At 27.7% G+C, this 14,137-nt stretch overlaps 1 protein-coding gene across 4 annotated transcripts in view; it reads left to right on the top strand.

The window, feature by feature from the left end:
* The first annotated feature begins 2,198 nt into the window (after window positions 1-2,198).
* The window catches only part of LOC107442809 (very long chain fatty acid elongase 7), a 33,602-nt gene continuing 21,663 nt past the window's right edge, over window positions 2,199-14,137 (top strand). The window contains exon 1 of one of the 4 annotated variants that reach the window (XM_071181177.1): window positions 2,199-2,348. The gene's annotated coding sequence lies outside the window, so the exon portion shown is untranslated. The remainder of the gene's footprint in view (window positions 2,349-14,137) is intronic. The other 3 variants (XM_043056064.2, XM_043056065.2, XM_043056063.2) reach the window with 3 other exon arrangements.

Below are 14,137 nucleotides of genomic sequence, written 5' to 3'. Positions count from 1 at the left end.
TTTGATTCATTTAAAAAACGCAGTACCCTCGGATAAATTGACATTTCAGATAATTTGAACTTTGTCATTTAAATTATTTCATAAAAGAAATAAGTTATTTCATAAAAGAAATACTAGATTCCTATTAGCAACCTAGTAATTATTTCATTACTGTATAATGTAATCCTAGTATTTGTAATCCTAGTAACTACTAATTCATTGTGCAATTTATATAAATGTTTGTAATAAATAAGAGAAAATTATATTTTTATTTATTTAAAAGCTACGGGTTAGTTTCAAAGGAGGTCGGGTACATTGTTGAACTAGCCGTCCTCGGGGACGGGTAAAATTTCTAAGTTTTTTCGAGCCCTAGTTGATAGTTCATCTCTGATAGTATAGGAGACTTAGTAATTTCGTTGCCCTTATATAAGTTTCAACACATTTTTGCTTACATGTCAAACAGAAACGCCATCGAATAGTCGTTAGTTCTATATAAGGCTCATATACTATGAGAGGTGAACTATCCCCCACAATGGAGCAGACAAGCTTGCAAGTTACATTATGTTAGTATTAGAGTGAGAGTTTGAAGGCTATTTGGATACCTAAAATTATTGATATGTATGGTTGTGCGGCTGTAAATTGTACTAACAGTTAAAAAAAGGCTTTTGAATGTTCAGACTTCCTTCAAAGTTGAAAGGAAAGAAGAAATGGAGAATAAATTGCAAAAGATACAACTTACAGTATGGAAGTGGAGTTCGCTTATGTGAGGTAAATACTCATTTATTTACAACTTATTATATTTATTTACTTATATATGTAGTGTATAAACGATATTAGGTTGTTAGAAGTTGTTTTTGAATACTTGTTTTTGTCTATTTTTTCAAAAAAATGGATAAGTGAATTACTTTTACGGTTACTTCAATTGTACACTTTTAACTATGTACCAAATATGAGGGGAATTAATTATCAACCATGTCAACCTTCATCTATCAAAAGGTGCCTCGTAATGGAATAAAGTTAACATGTCTTATATACAAGTGAATTGGTATTTAATATTTATAGTGGTAGTTACACCACAAATATAGGAATTTTCATTGAAAATTGCATTTATTAAATATATATTTATTAAGTATATATTTATTTTAAATATAAGTTTCTAAGCAACATTTATTAATTAACTTGACAATTTTAAGTGTTAATGCGCAATAAAACCAATAAATAAAGGCAAGAGATAGGCTGAATAAATATTCGCCAAACTTATTTCAGAATCGGCAAGTTTTGTATTTACTTTTAACTATTTCGCTTTGTTCAAAACAAATATTTACTTGTTTTTTAATGTATAACTTTTTATTTCATTGAGATCAAGTAGTTAGCTACTTAATCCGGGCTCATTTAAGTTTTTTTTTTTAGTTATTTATAGTAATATCGCCTAAAGTTCAAAAGGTTTGCTTATCATAAATCTATTTAATATGCGATCTTTAATATATTTTTGGATGTATCAATGTTTTTTTCTTTGAAATTCTTGTGTTAAATCGCTGAAATAATTAGTTAATTAGAAAATTTTAAAGGAGTATGTTCAAAAATTGTAAACTCTAAATTTTTTGAATGTATTTTCATATAAGCATGAAAATGAAAAAAAAAGTATTCGAAATATTTTTGCAGGTTTATTTTGAAGAATCTCAACTAGAAATAAATAGAAAAGTTACAATAAATTAAGACCTGATGCTATTCCAACAATTTTCAATGTTCCAAATTCCTTAAAAATTCCTCAAGTGCCTTTTAGTTCCAAATTTACTTTAAAATCATTTATAAAAAAGATTGATGTAATCGACATGAATCACATACACAATTTTTTATTTAAAACTCTTTACCGGTAATGAAATTTGCAGTGAATTTGTACAAGCATAAAAAAAGTTTCCGAAAAACAATGTTAATCGATGCACGCTTTTTTTACTGATTATCCTATAGTTGAGATTTACGTCATTTGTGGCGATAAATTGCCAAATCTTGTAACTCTTCATTATTGGTCAAAAGCTTTTGCTCCGAAATGGTTGATAAGTCAGGTGACTAATTCAGGGGCTATAGTTCTACAGGGTAAAATGTGTTTTTATTCACCTTCTGCCCCCTGTTTTAATTTATTTTCATTAGTCATGACCTATCCAACCCATACTGTGAAAAATTTCTAGTTCCTTAATTAAATACTTGTTATGTCATTCACCGCGTTGTCATACGTTAATTAGATTATCGTGGAGCTTTACTTTAGTACAATGATTGCATTACTTTTAAGGAAATAATTAGTTTCTTCTCACTTTCTATTATTTTTTCTGAATTCTGCTTGTTCTTTTAAAACGTCAGTTCACTGAAATAAGGTAAATATTTTATATCTATGTATTTTTATTAAATACTTTTTGTTGTTTACAAATTCAGACTCAAAAACTTCCCTAACATTTTAATTATTTTTGCAAACTTTTTAACATCGCAACAATTCACTGAAAAATATAAATTCATCAGTATGGAGACTAGCACGACGCTTTTAAGAGTTTCTGTTTGTGGTGGGAAAAAATCAGAAAGCTTCTCAGAGACTATTTTCGATTAATTTCCACACTAAAACCTAAATTTGTCACCGTTAAAATTTGAAAATTTGTATTTATCTTTTTCGGAGTTATTCTTATGAAGACTATACTTTTCCTGATATTTCAATATTTAGAATGCTATCGAGCAGAAAGCAGAGAATAATTCTTTCTAGATAATATGATGTTGAAACAAATAAATAAGCAAAATCAGCGCTGACACTAAAAAGATATCAATTCATTCATTTATTTCTTGATTGTTTATAATATTTTTAGTTCAATTTAAGCCTGTTAATTTCATTAAATGTTTAAAAATTGGAAAAATTCTTATGAGTACTGATATTGGGTGAAAACTTTTAATAATAATGCTTTCTTTGTTCTATTGCGGTTTTCGAAAGCTTTTTGTTATTTACACTCTGTCAGCCATTCATAATTAAATCTGAGTGAAACATTGATAATTGATCCGTACAGTTCCTTTCACAACAGAACAATATTATCATTATTATAATTTTTTAAGGAGAGTTTGCAACTTTTAATATATTCTCAAGAAAGGAAAAAAAAATTTTTTTTTGATAACCTAAGTATTTTAAGATTGAAATTGAAACAGGGGATAAAATTTAAAAGTGTAGAAAACTTGTTTTGCAATGTTGTTGTGGGATTAGTCGGGACCAACCATTAAAGTTTTACTCATATACAAACAGAAGTTTCAAATCATCAAAATAGAAAGCTCTCATACACTTTTGTAAATATATTTTAATTTTTTTCTACTTAACAGAGTAATGGCTATCGTTAAAAAAATGTAGTATAATTATTAGCATTATACGAATATGGACCATAAAAACAAAAAGGTTACGCGAGGGTTGAATGAAGTTATTTATTAACGGTTCACGGGTAACTGGGTATTTGCATTTCAAGGAGATTACTAATACGCACTCGTGTGACAGATCAATCGAGATCAACAGATCAAGCGCGAGCAATCAGCAGGCGAGCATCGCCTGCTGATTGCTCGCGTGTTAAAGATGAGCTAAGTAATTCCACTTAAGTTAGAATGTTAATTAAAGTGAAGTTAAGTAAATACAGTGCAGATATCACACATCGAATTTGTTAAAATAAAAATCTTTCTCGTCTTTTTATACTTAACTTAGATTTATTATTTGTATATGTATTTTACTGTAATCATGATATATTTGTGTTTTATGTACCTGACAACATGTATGCATAATTAGTTTGTTTATGTTCCACATGGCTTCGTGCTGGTCTTTGTGTTAAGTTAGAAACATATAGTGAGAGAATTGGAATTACATAACATAAAAACATACATCCAAAACATTCAAAGTTAGAATATTAATTAACGTGAAGTTAAGTAATAGGGATAAATAGNGTTAAGTTAGAAACATATAGTGAGAGAATTGGAATTACATAACATAAAAACATACATCCAAAACATTCAAAACAACAAAACATTCAAAGTTAGAATGTTAATTAACGCGAAGTTAAGTAAATACAGTGCAGATATCACACATCGAATTTGTTAAAATAAAAATCTTTCTCGTCTTTTTTTACTTAACTTAGATTTATTATTTGTATACGTATTTTACTGTAACCATGATATATTTGTGTTTTATGTACTTGACAACATGCATGCATAAATAGTTTGTTTATGTTCCACGTGGCTTCGTACTGGTCTTTGTATTAAGTTAGAAACATATAGTGAGAGAATTGGAATTACATAACATAAAAACATACATCCAAAACATTCAAAACAACAAAACATTCAAAGTTAGAATGTTAATTAACGTGAAGTTAAGTAAATACAGTGCAGATATCACACATCGAATTTGTTAAAATAAAAATCTTTCTCGTCTTTTTTTACTTAACTTAGATTTATTATTTGTATATGTATGTTACTGTAACCATGACATATTTTTGTTTTATGTACCTGACAACATGCATGTATAAATAGTTTGTTTATGTTCCACGTGGCTTCGTACTGGTCCTTGTATTAAGTTAGAAACATACAGTGAGAGAATTGAAATCTTTGTGGAAGAATATAGAATAGGTCATTTAAGGGAATTTGATACTTAATGGGCTTGGCTTACTCAAAATAAAATGGAAAGGACAGTTGATAAAGTCAACAAATGCCACGTTTCATCAACCAGTTAGGATCGAAATATCCACACTACGTCACTCTCAGGTATCCCATTGAGATGTCCATGTCAGAAGCTTGTCTATAAATAAATGAGTATAAAAATCAATCAATTATTATTCGAAGCATTTTTATTGGACAATTCTTACGCACATCTGGAAATAAACGTATTCCCATTGTTTGCTATGCGTTGTTTATTGATCATTAATGGATTGCCTATGGACAGATAAGTGACGTCAGCGTAGACATCTCCTTACAAAATGAACTTAAATAGTGAAATATAAATATGTTTCAAGGGGTTTATCTGAAGAAAGAAAAAAAAAACAGTTTTTTTTGCCATATTATTAGTATATCGCTGCCTAGTTATGGACATGAACTCATTTCATTGCTGCTTTTTAGAGTTATGCTCAGACAAAGTTAGTGAAAAATTAGATTTTTGGTCTTTTTCTTCCCTGAAAACCCTGGTTAAACAACAGTACACCAATAATTTCTTTACTGAATATCAAAGTTCTCTATTTAAACAAGCTCTGTGATCTAGAATTTTTTTTTAGCTTTTTTCCTAAACTTTTTAAAAATTTTTGCTGTCGGTTTTTTATGAAGTTCAAAGTGTGGTATGATTTGAAACTACGTATCCAGGACTTTAGTATGAATTGTGCTTTCAATCGTTATGGACATTATTAACAGTGTTCAAAGAAAAGTTTTTTCTCCAAAAGTTCAAATCGTTATTCTTCTTAATAAATAAACAATCATTTGATTTTTTACGATAAATAATTATTAAAACTTAGAGTACAATCAATTAAATTTAAAATGAAATCCTAATTAAAATTTTAGATGCGAACAACAAAATCGAAGAATATTTTAAAATTGTTGTTTAATTTTTAAAATATTAAATTGAATAAAAATGTGTTAGTCAATTACACAATAAAACATGTCATAAATATGAAACCAATAAATTCATTTAAACAACATTAATATTTCTAACAATAAGTTAATGATTAGTAGATAATTAATACTCTGTAAATGGGAGCTTTTTAACCTTTTATAACAAAATAGATGAGTTCTGGCTTGTCCAATAATTAATGGATATTTATTTTAACATTTTATTCAAATTCTGACTATTAAATATAACAAATTTAATCAGTAATCTCACAAAATTAATTCTATTTGACAGTTTAATTAAGTTTACTTGTTAACTTTAAATTCTGACAGCAAAAATACTCAAATATTTAAAGGCTATTAAAATCTCTTTTTAAAGATATCTAACAAAAAACTATTCAGTTAGAAATAATATTTGTAATCTAGTTTCATTTTTTTCAGGTGAATATATTTAATGCAATTGAATTTTTTAAACCTCTAATTAGTAAAAAAAAAAAAGAGCGAAATATGTTTGGTCCACATAATTAAGAAATAATATCATATAAAATTTGAAATAAATTAATAAATGAATTAATTTTAAACTTACCTCCTATAATCTGCTGTTCTCGTTTGGATTTCATTTATGACTGCTAATTCTATGAAGTCATAATTTCCGTCTTTTTTAATTGCGATCTCTAACAGGTAAAAGATATAATTTAAAGAAATTTTATTTAATAGAACACTCAAGTTTGCAACAACTTGTTATTATTAATTTAAAGGTATGAAACAAATAAAGTAAAAAGGAAAAGCGAAAATGGAAATAAAAGGGCACAATGATACTTCGCAATTCAAACTAGTCACCAATATGGGGATTGTTTACCCATGTGACCAGCGACAGGCAATCCAAATCGAAAGAGGCACAAAGGTCGTGAGGAAAACAATGATGCTATTTAAACCAGGTAATTCAGGGATTTAGCAATGTCAGGGTCGAGAGTGCGGGCAAACTTTTAAATTTCCTTAACCCTAGTGGGAAGTCTGGATCCACCTTTGCCCTATAAGGTCCAGAATTCGAATAGTTTTGTAAAAACAGCTGCCGAGAACTGGCTCATTGGTTAGGGATGGTTTTTCTGTTAATATGTGGATAGAAAAATATGGTTCTGTGTTCCGATACATGCCTGATTAGATTTGGTAATTATATGAAGAATAAGCCAGAAAGTATCCTTTTTTCTATTCTGTATTTTTATGCACTTTTTATTACACTTGCAAATATTGCTTTTCATGCATCTTTGTACAGTCCGCAAAAAAAAAGAAGATATCACCCTAAATAACTTTCGTTCTAATGATCGGATTTTCACGAACTAAGTGTTAATCTTAATGGTTCTTGGGGGTGACCTCAAATATGCTAATTAATTATTGCTAACTATTAATTAAGTTACGAAATCAGACACAAAAACGTACTTTCTCTGAATAAACATNCCAAGATTTTTCAAATTATCAACAGTACAATTAAAAGCTTTATTGGCTCCCCATTTTCATAAAAGTTACAAGTGAATAAACGCGACTCATATATATAAATGAAATATGAATTCTGAGAATAAAGTATTCAATTTTCTAAGTTTTCGATTCAGTTATTAAAATTGTTTACATTCCAGAATATCAAGTATCTTGTAGCTTCATGGAAAGTAAGATGTGAGATGAGAGCTTCCAAAGAAATCTACGATCATTATATACAAGTAAATTTCTGTTTTTTCATTTCTCCACCCAAAAAAAAAACATACTTTTGATACAAGGCATTCCATCTAGTATAAAGCATAGTCATCGAAAGGTTGGCTGCTAAAGTGAGTGACAGAATATTTTGGAAATTTTATCATGATATTTTGGAGAATGTCACAAAAAACACTTACTCTTACAAAAATTTAAGGTGTTTTTGAGGTTGTTTTGAGGTGCTATAAATTAGTTGAGGTTTATTTGAAATTGAATTCAAAAACAACCTAATAAAATCATTATCCCAAGATTTATAATCTAGGTGTATGAAATTTTTTGTTCACGCTTGAGGTTGTTTGAGAGTGATAGAAATCTACCTCAGAGCAATCAACTTATGATGTTTTTTTGTTTATTTTTTTACACTTCTGGCAAATAAATATATTTGAGGTGTGAATAATTTCATTCAATTTTAACTAAAAGTGTTGTTGAGATTTATAGGAGATTAATATCACAAGGCGTAACTGATGTTGATTTTACGAGGTTAAAATTGCAGTTCACTGATGAGACAATTTTTCTTGCCAATCCAATTCTCGTTTTCTACGTTAGGAGAATTTTTTACAAATGTCATCTTAAAAATAGCCTCAAAAACGCACTATTTTTGTAAGTGTATTCGGCGAAATTTACTTTTAAGTTTTGTATTTGTTACTAAAAGAAGAACTAGAATTTCCAATAAATTGTTACCACAAACAAACGGTTAAATTACCAAATGACTGGTTTAAATGTCGTATACTTAATTTCATCACCGGAATTATGGTTGCTTTTGCCAGAAACGTCTTCACCAAACAATAATATATAATATAATTATAATTTTCCAAGAACTTTTTTTCTGTGTACTTGATTCAAAGTAATATTTCAAACTTTTATTTCTCGACAGTTAGGTTATCGTTACACTTGGTATGCATGGTTAACAAAATACCTGGAACTTCTGGATACGGTATGAACAAGCTTTTTACTTATATTTATTTAAAACATCTTCTACATGTATATAATAGATTGATAATTATTTTAAATCATTTTCTCTACAATCAACATTTCAAAGACTTACGCTATTGCAAGAATACAACTTGTTTTCAATAAAAACTCAACCAATTCTTTATAGTCAATAATTCAAAATCTTATGCATGAAACTTTGAGAACATTTCGAAGTTTTACTCATAGAACATTGATAGAACTTTTACGGCATAAAACCAATCATTATAATAATTTATAAAATTAGAAACACAAATCACGCAGAAAATTGAGAATATTTAAATATATATGTATGTTAGGAAAGCAGCACTTCATCAGGAGACACACTGCTGTCTGCCAACATTCAGAAGCCTTTTTTGTCCTCAGTGGTAATACTAAACACTGACTGTGCCCCGAGAATGGATAAACTAAATGAGAAAAATGAATTGAAAATTAAGAAAAGCAATGGAAAAAGCAATAAAAAAATTAATTGAAAAAAGCAATGAAAAAAAGTGACTTATACTCTAAATGTTATTTTCTTATTTTGTCTTTTTCTGAAGTTTTGCAAATCATTTTCATTCTCTGATCAGAACTAATTATTGTTATAACACTATTGCAAAAATAAAATTTGTTTTCAATCAAATGTCAGTTATGAATATTTAATTCACCATAATTATAAGAAAAACATTTTACGAAATTAAGTGTTTGTTCAGAGGATCATAAAACAACAACTGTTAATATTGAAATTGAATTTCTTTTTTTTATTAACAGTTATTAAGAAGAAAAAAAATGCATGTACGATTAAGTTTATAATATGCTTTTAATATGAAACTTTTTATATATTTGATAATAAAATGTTAAATTTAGCAAATTGAGATACATGGGAGAGGCGTACAGCGCACATGGGGAAAATAATAAAAAAAATATCAAGTTTTCCAGACTAACATGCAATTCTAAAGGTTCAAGTAATTTGAATTAATAATTTTCTAGAGATAGATCCAAAAGAGAATCATTTTTGCGATCAATTCACATTACTGTTATCAATTTAATAATTATTATCAATTTAATTAACAATAATTATAAGAATTAATATATTACAAAAATAAGTGTTCGTTCCGAGAATAATAAAATACCAAATGTGTTAAGATTGAAAAAAAATTAATATTGAACAAAGAATTGAAATTAAATTTTTTTCCCTTAATAACAGCTAAAAGAAGGAAAAAAACTGCACATGCGATTAAATTTATAAAATAATTTTAGTATGAAACTTTCTAAACATCTGAGTATAAAATGACAAATTTGGCAAACTCAGCTGCGTACAGCTTTGGCCACCGAGAGTCAAGGCCTCTCAGTAACTTCGTGACGTCATCACCGGAAGTGCTCGGAGCGCAGATTTGTATTTAGAAAATACTATAATAAGTAGTTCATATCTTTTATGACCGAAGTAAAATATTTTTGCTTTAACTAATTTACTGCACTTAAAAATTTTTAAGTGGTGAATTTTTATTTTTTTATTAGAAAAACTCAATAGTGGATACCTTGTTGTAACTCAATAAAATAAACATGTAGAACTATTTGGTGTTGTTATTGAAACAATATTATTTGCACTTCATAACAGAAAAGGATTATATAAGAAAAGTTTTACTAAAAGTAAAAGTTTTAAGTTTTTTTAAATCATGAATCATCAAAAATATTTTCAATATAAAAAAAAAGCTTTATTCAAATATATCATTTCGTATTTTCTACAATGAAACATTGGATTGTGCCATATATTAGAAAATAAGAAACGATACATTTTAATGTGGAAGGATTTAAAAAAATGCGTCATATTATGTTAGAAAAGAGGACAAAATTATTTGGTACATTCATAAAATTACTATTTTAAAATAAACTCTGAAAAATTATTCTAGATTCATACGAAAAACATTTAAATTATAAGCGGAAATAATGTAAATATAAATGCAACAATTATTTACAAATAAACGACGCATATAATATAAGAATAAGGTAAAATGATTTAGCGAAGTATCTTGACCTTAAGATTGCAAAACTTTAAAACAGTATTTATTATTTTCAAAACTAAATTTAGCTTTTTTTTTTAAATTTTTCTGTCCTCAACTGGTAGGAAGTGTTAACTCGCAGAAAAATATAATTTTATTTTAGCAATTGTTATAAAAAATGAGAAGACAAATGAGTGTACGTATTTGAACTGTTTAAGAAATTCTAAAGTTAGGAAAAAACAAAACCGTTATTGAAATCTGTCTTCCTACATTTAAAAGAAAGCGAATTAACGTTCATTTTCGTAATAACTTATTTTTGGGAATTTGCTAACTAAAACTTTAGGACTATTTTTTTAATTATATTTATATCTCGGTTCTATACATGCTTAAAATTTATTTAATGGATAAAAAGAATAGTATTACCAACGGACAAACGACGCTGTTGTTATTGTTCAATGACAAATATTTAAAATTGGCGGCTACTCAGTTAGAAACTACTGTTTGTGACGTCACTAAAAGACTTCGGAGATCTCAATGGCCTTATCTCTCGGTGGCTATGGGACAGCACTTATGGGGAGAATAACAAAACATTATCTAGTTTTCCTAACTAACATTCAATTCTAATGACTCAAGAAATTTGAATTAACTAATTTATTGCGATCAATGCACAAGATAATCACTTTTGTGATCAAATTGTAATACTGTTTAAATACTGTAAATATATACAATATCGTAATACTGTATACAATTTAATAATTATTACCAATTTAATTCACAATAATTATAAGAATTAATTTCTTACGAACGTAAGTGTTTGATGCGAAGATAATATAATATCAACAGTTAATATTGTGCAATGAATTGAAATAGATTTTTTTTTTCATTTTAGTTGTTAATAAGAAAAAAAATGCATATACAATTAAGTTTATAAAATGTTTTCAATGTGAAACTTTTTATACATTTGAGGATAAAATTTCAAACTTGTCAAACTCAACTACACGGAAGTGACGTAAAGTACTTTTTATACAGTTGAGGATAAAATAACAAATTTGGCAAACTCAGCTAAATGGGAGAGGGCACGCATGGGGAAAAAACAAAATACCGAGTTTTTCCGACTAACTTGCTATCTTTAGGACTCAGAAATTTTACTTAACTGGCGATGAAGATATTTTAAGATACGAAATAAGACAATATATACTTTTTCTGAAGAGACATTTTCTAACGGATTTGTGTCATTTCTGCGTTTAAGTTTTTGTATTTAACGCATTGCTCAGATAAATATGGATGTTAGTTAAATTTTTCAAATAAATACACATCTAATTTCAGGTTTTGTTAATCACAATAAAAAATATCCAGAAAAGATGTTTATAGAACAGTTAAATTTTTTAACAAGAGGCAGCTTTACATAATTTCACAAATTGACCTCCATAAATTAGATTTGTTAAAAATAAATTTACGCTTAATAAATAATTCATATGTGAGTTGAATACTTTAAGCTTTATTAATAAATTCTATTTTAGCTTATTAAAATAAAAATTATCAGATTTAATGTAATATTGATCATTTTTCAGATATTCTTTGCATTACGAAAGAAAGATAATCAAGTCACTTTCCTTCATTTGTTCCACCATTCGTTCATAATTCTTATATGGTTATATCTTTATCATCAACCATATGTCCGTAAGTTATAAAAAGTTTTTATAATACTTAATGCAAAAAAACTAAAAAAGCCTTATGAAATTACAATTAAGGGTATAATCAAAGTTATTTTGTTTAGACTTAAGTAGATTTTTTGTTGGGTGACGGATGTTGATGTGCGTTATATGGAACAGGGGAAAAAATATATCTGGAAAAAATAATTCAAATTTTTATCACCGTGAGAGAAATAGGCACGCATGAAGTATAAAAATACCAACAAGATTTGAAAAAATTAATTCAATCATAACACATGTTTAATGCGCACTCCATTTCAATCAAGAAAATTTTTAAAAATTTTTATGACGAGTTCAACACGAATGGGTTTCGATCAATTGCAGCAATATCATGTGTAATTGCACCACATTTCAATATGTATTATCCACCTTCTCCATTTCATTACGTCTATGATTCTCCTTCTATTCAAATTTATTAATCAGTTCTGTCTTTTTTCAAGGAAAAAATTCCAATTGATAAAACATTATAAAAATCGAAACTCGTATTCTGTAGGTATGCTGTAGATTGCAACAAAAAAAAAAATTTGAATTTCAGAACGCTTTAGTTTGAAAAAATTTATTATTGTAATACGAATAAAAGCAACATAAAAAATTTAATTATTCCTTCTAATATCTTCCTTTCACGTATCGTACTAGAAATTAATTAAAATTTGCAAAATCATATTTTTTATTTAAAACAAATTAAGTTACCTGAAACTTTTGAAATGAACTAATTTTAATTTTTATACTTGTTTGATGGTTTGAGATATCCTAAATAAATTAAATGTTTTTTTTTCTAATGAGCGCACGTGAAAAATTAAATTATTGCTCAGAATTTAATTTATTTAGGTAATTCAAAATTTTCAATCAAGCATAAAAAACGAAATCGTGTTTATTTCATAAGTTTTAGCCAAGTAGAAATTATTTTTAAAACACGTAGTCTTCCTTAATTTTAAGTACGATGACAGAACCGAAGATATTAAAAAATTTTATGTTGTTTTTATTTTTATTACAATTTTTTCCGCACTAAGCAATTCAAAATTCACCCAGAATAACTTCTGATTTGATAATCGAATCTTCACGTTCTAGGACTCAATCTTAATGGTTTGAGAAAGTGATCTCAAATATGCTAGTTAGTAAGTGCAGACGAAACTTTAAGTTTCGAAATCAGACACAAAAACTTACTTTCTCTGAATAAACATGCCTTTTTTACGACGAATTCGGATTTCTTACCCCCAAAATATAGGGCGATAGCCGTAATTCAAAAAATATGGTCCCAATATTTTGGTGATGAGAGCTCTCCGAAATTTAGACCAATTAATGTTACTTTTAATTTTTTTTTTCGTATTTTGCTGTATCTCGAGAACTTTTTAAGAGAATTAAGAAAATTTTGCGTGCAATTATGCAGCCCGCTTCTACAAAGATAATTCCATGCAAAAACTAACTTCTAGTAAATTTTAATATTTTTAATTATTTTATTTAATAATTATCTAAAAATTTTTGAATTGTAAGGTATAGAATTTTTAAATCATTTTGAAGAATGTAATTTTAATTGGAAAATGCAAAAATTGAGTAAGACTAATAGTAACCGACCTACCCCCGAAGGAGTTTGCGGATGAGGGTCTCACCCGTTGTCACGTGAACTGAACACAACAAAACTACAGAAAAGTAAAATCAAAACTAAAAAGATTGATACACATAGGAAAAATCCCAAAATCGAAAAGATGATAAAAATGAAACAGAATAAAAATTAAAAGTGCTTAAAACATCTAAGTCATTAAAATTGACTAACAGTAAAAGTGTCAAAAATACATATAAAAGTAAGGTCAGGTAAAACATCAAATGGTAAAAATATGAAAAATCACATTAAATACAAATAAGACTAAAGTGTCTCCCATTCAAGGCTAAGTGCTTCTATGATTAAAAATGTTCTAAGGCAGCGATTCTCAACCTGTGGGGCGCGCCCCGCTAGGGGAGCGCGAGCACACTAGAGGGGTGGCGCGAGAATATTCAAGAGAAAATATTATTTAAAAAAATTGATTAACTGGATGAAAGGAAAGCACACATACTAATAGAAAACAAAATATATTTCGACATGTTTAATAACTTATTAAAGTGAAACAACTTATTAAATCAAAACTTAAGGTGCTTTGAGGATTTTTTCTAATTTTCTGATTAGTATGT

The sequence above is a fragment of the Parasteatoda tepidariorum genome, chromosome 5 (assembly GCF_043381705.1).
Source record: "Parasteatoda tepidariorum isolate YZ-2023 chromosome 5, CAS_Ptep_4.0, whole genome shotgun sequence".
Taxonomy (NCBI): Eukaryota; Metazoa; Arthropoda; class Arachnida; order Araneae; family Theridiidae; genus Parasteatoda; species Parasteatoda tepidariorum.
The sequence above is the reverse complement of the archived record's forward strand: the minus strand, read 5'-3'. Positions and strand labels throughout refer to the sequence as shown.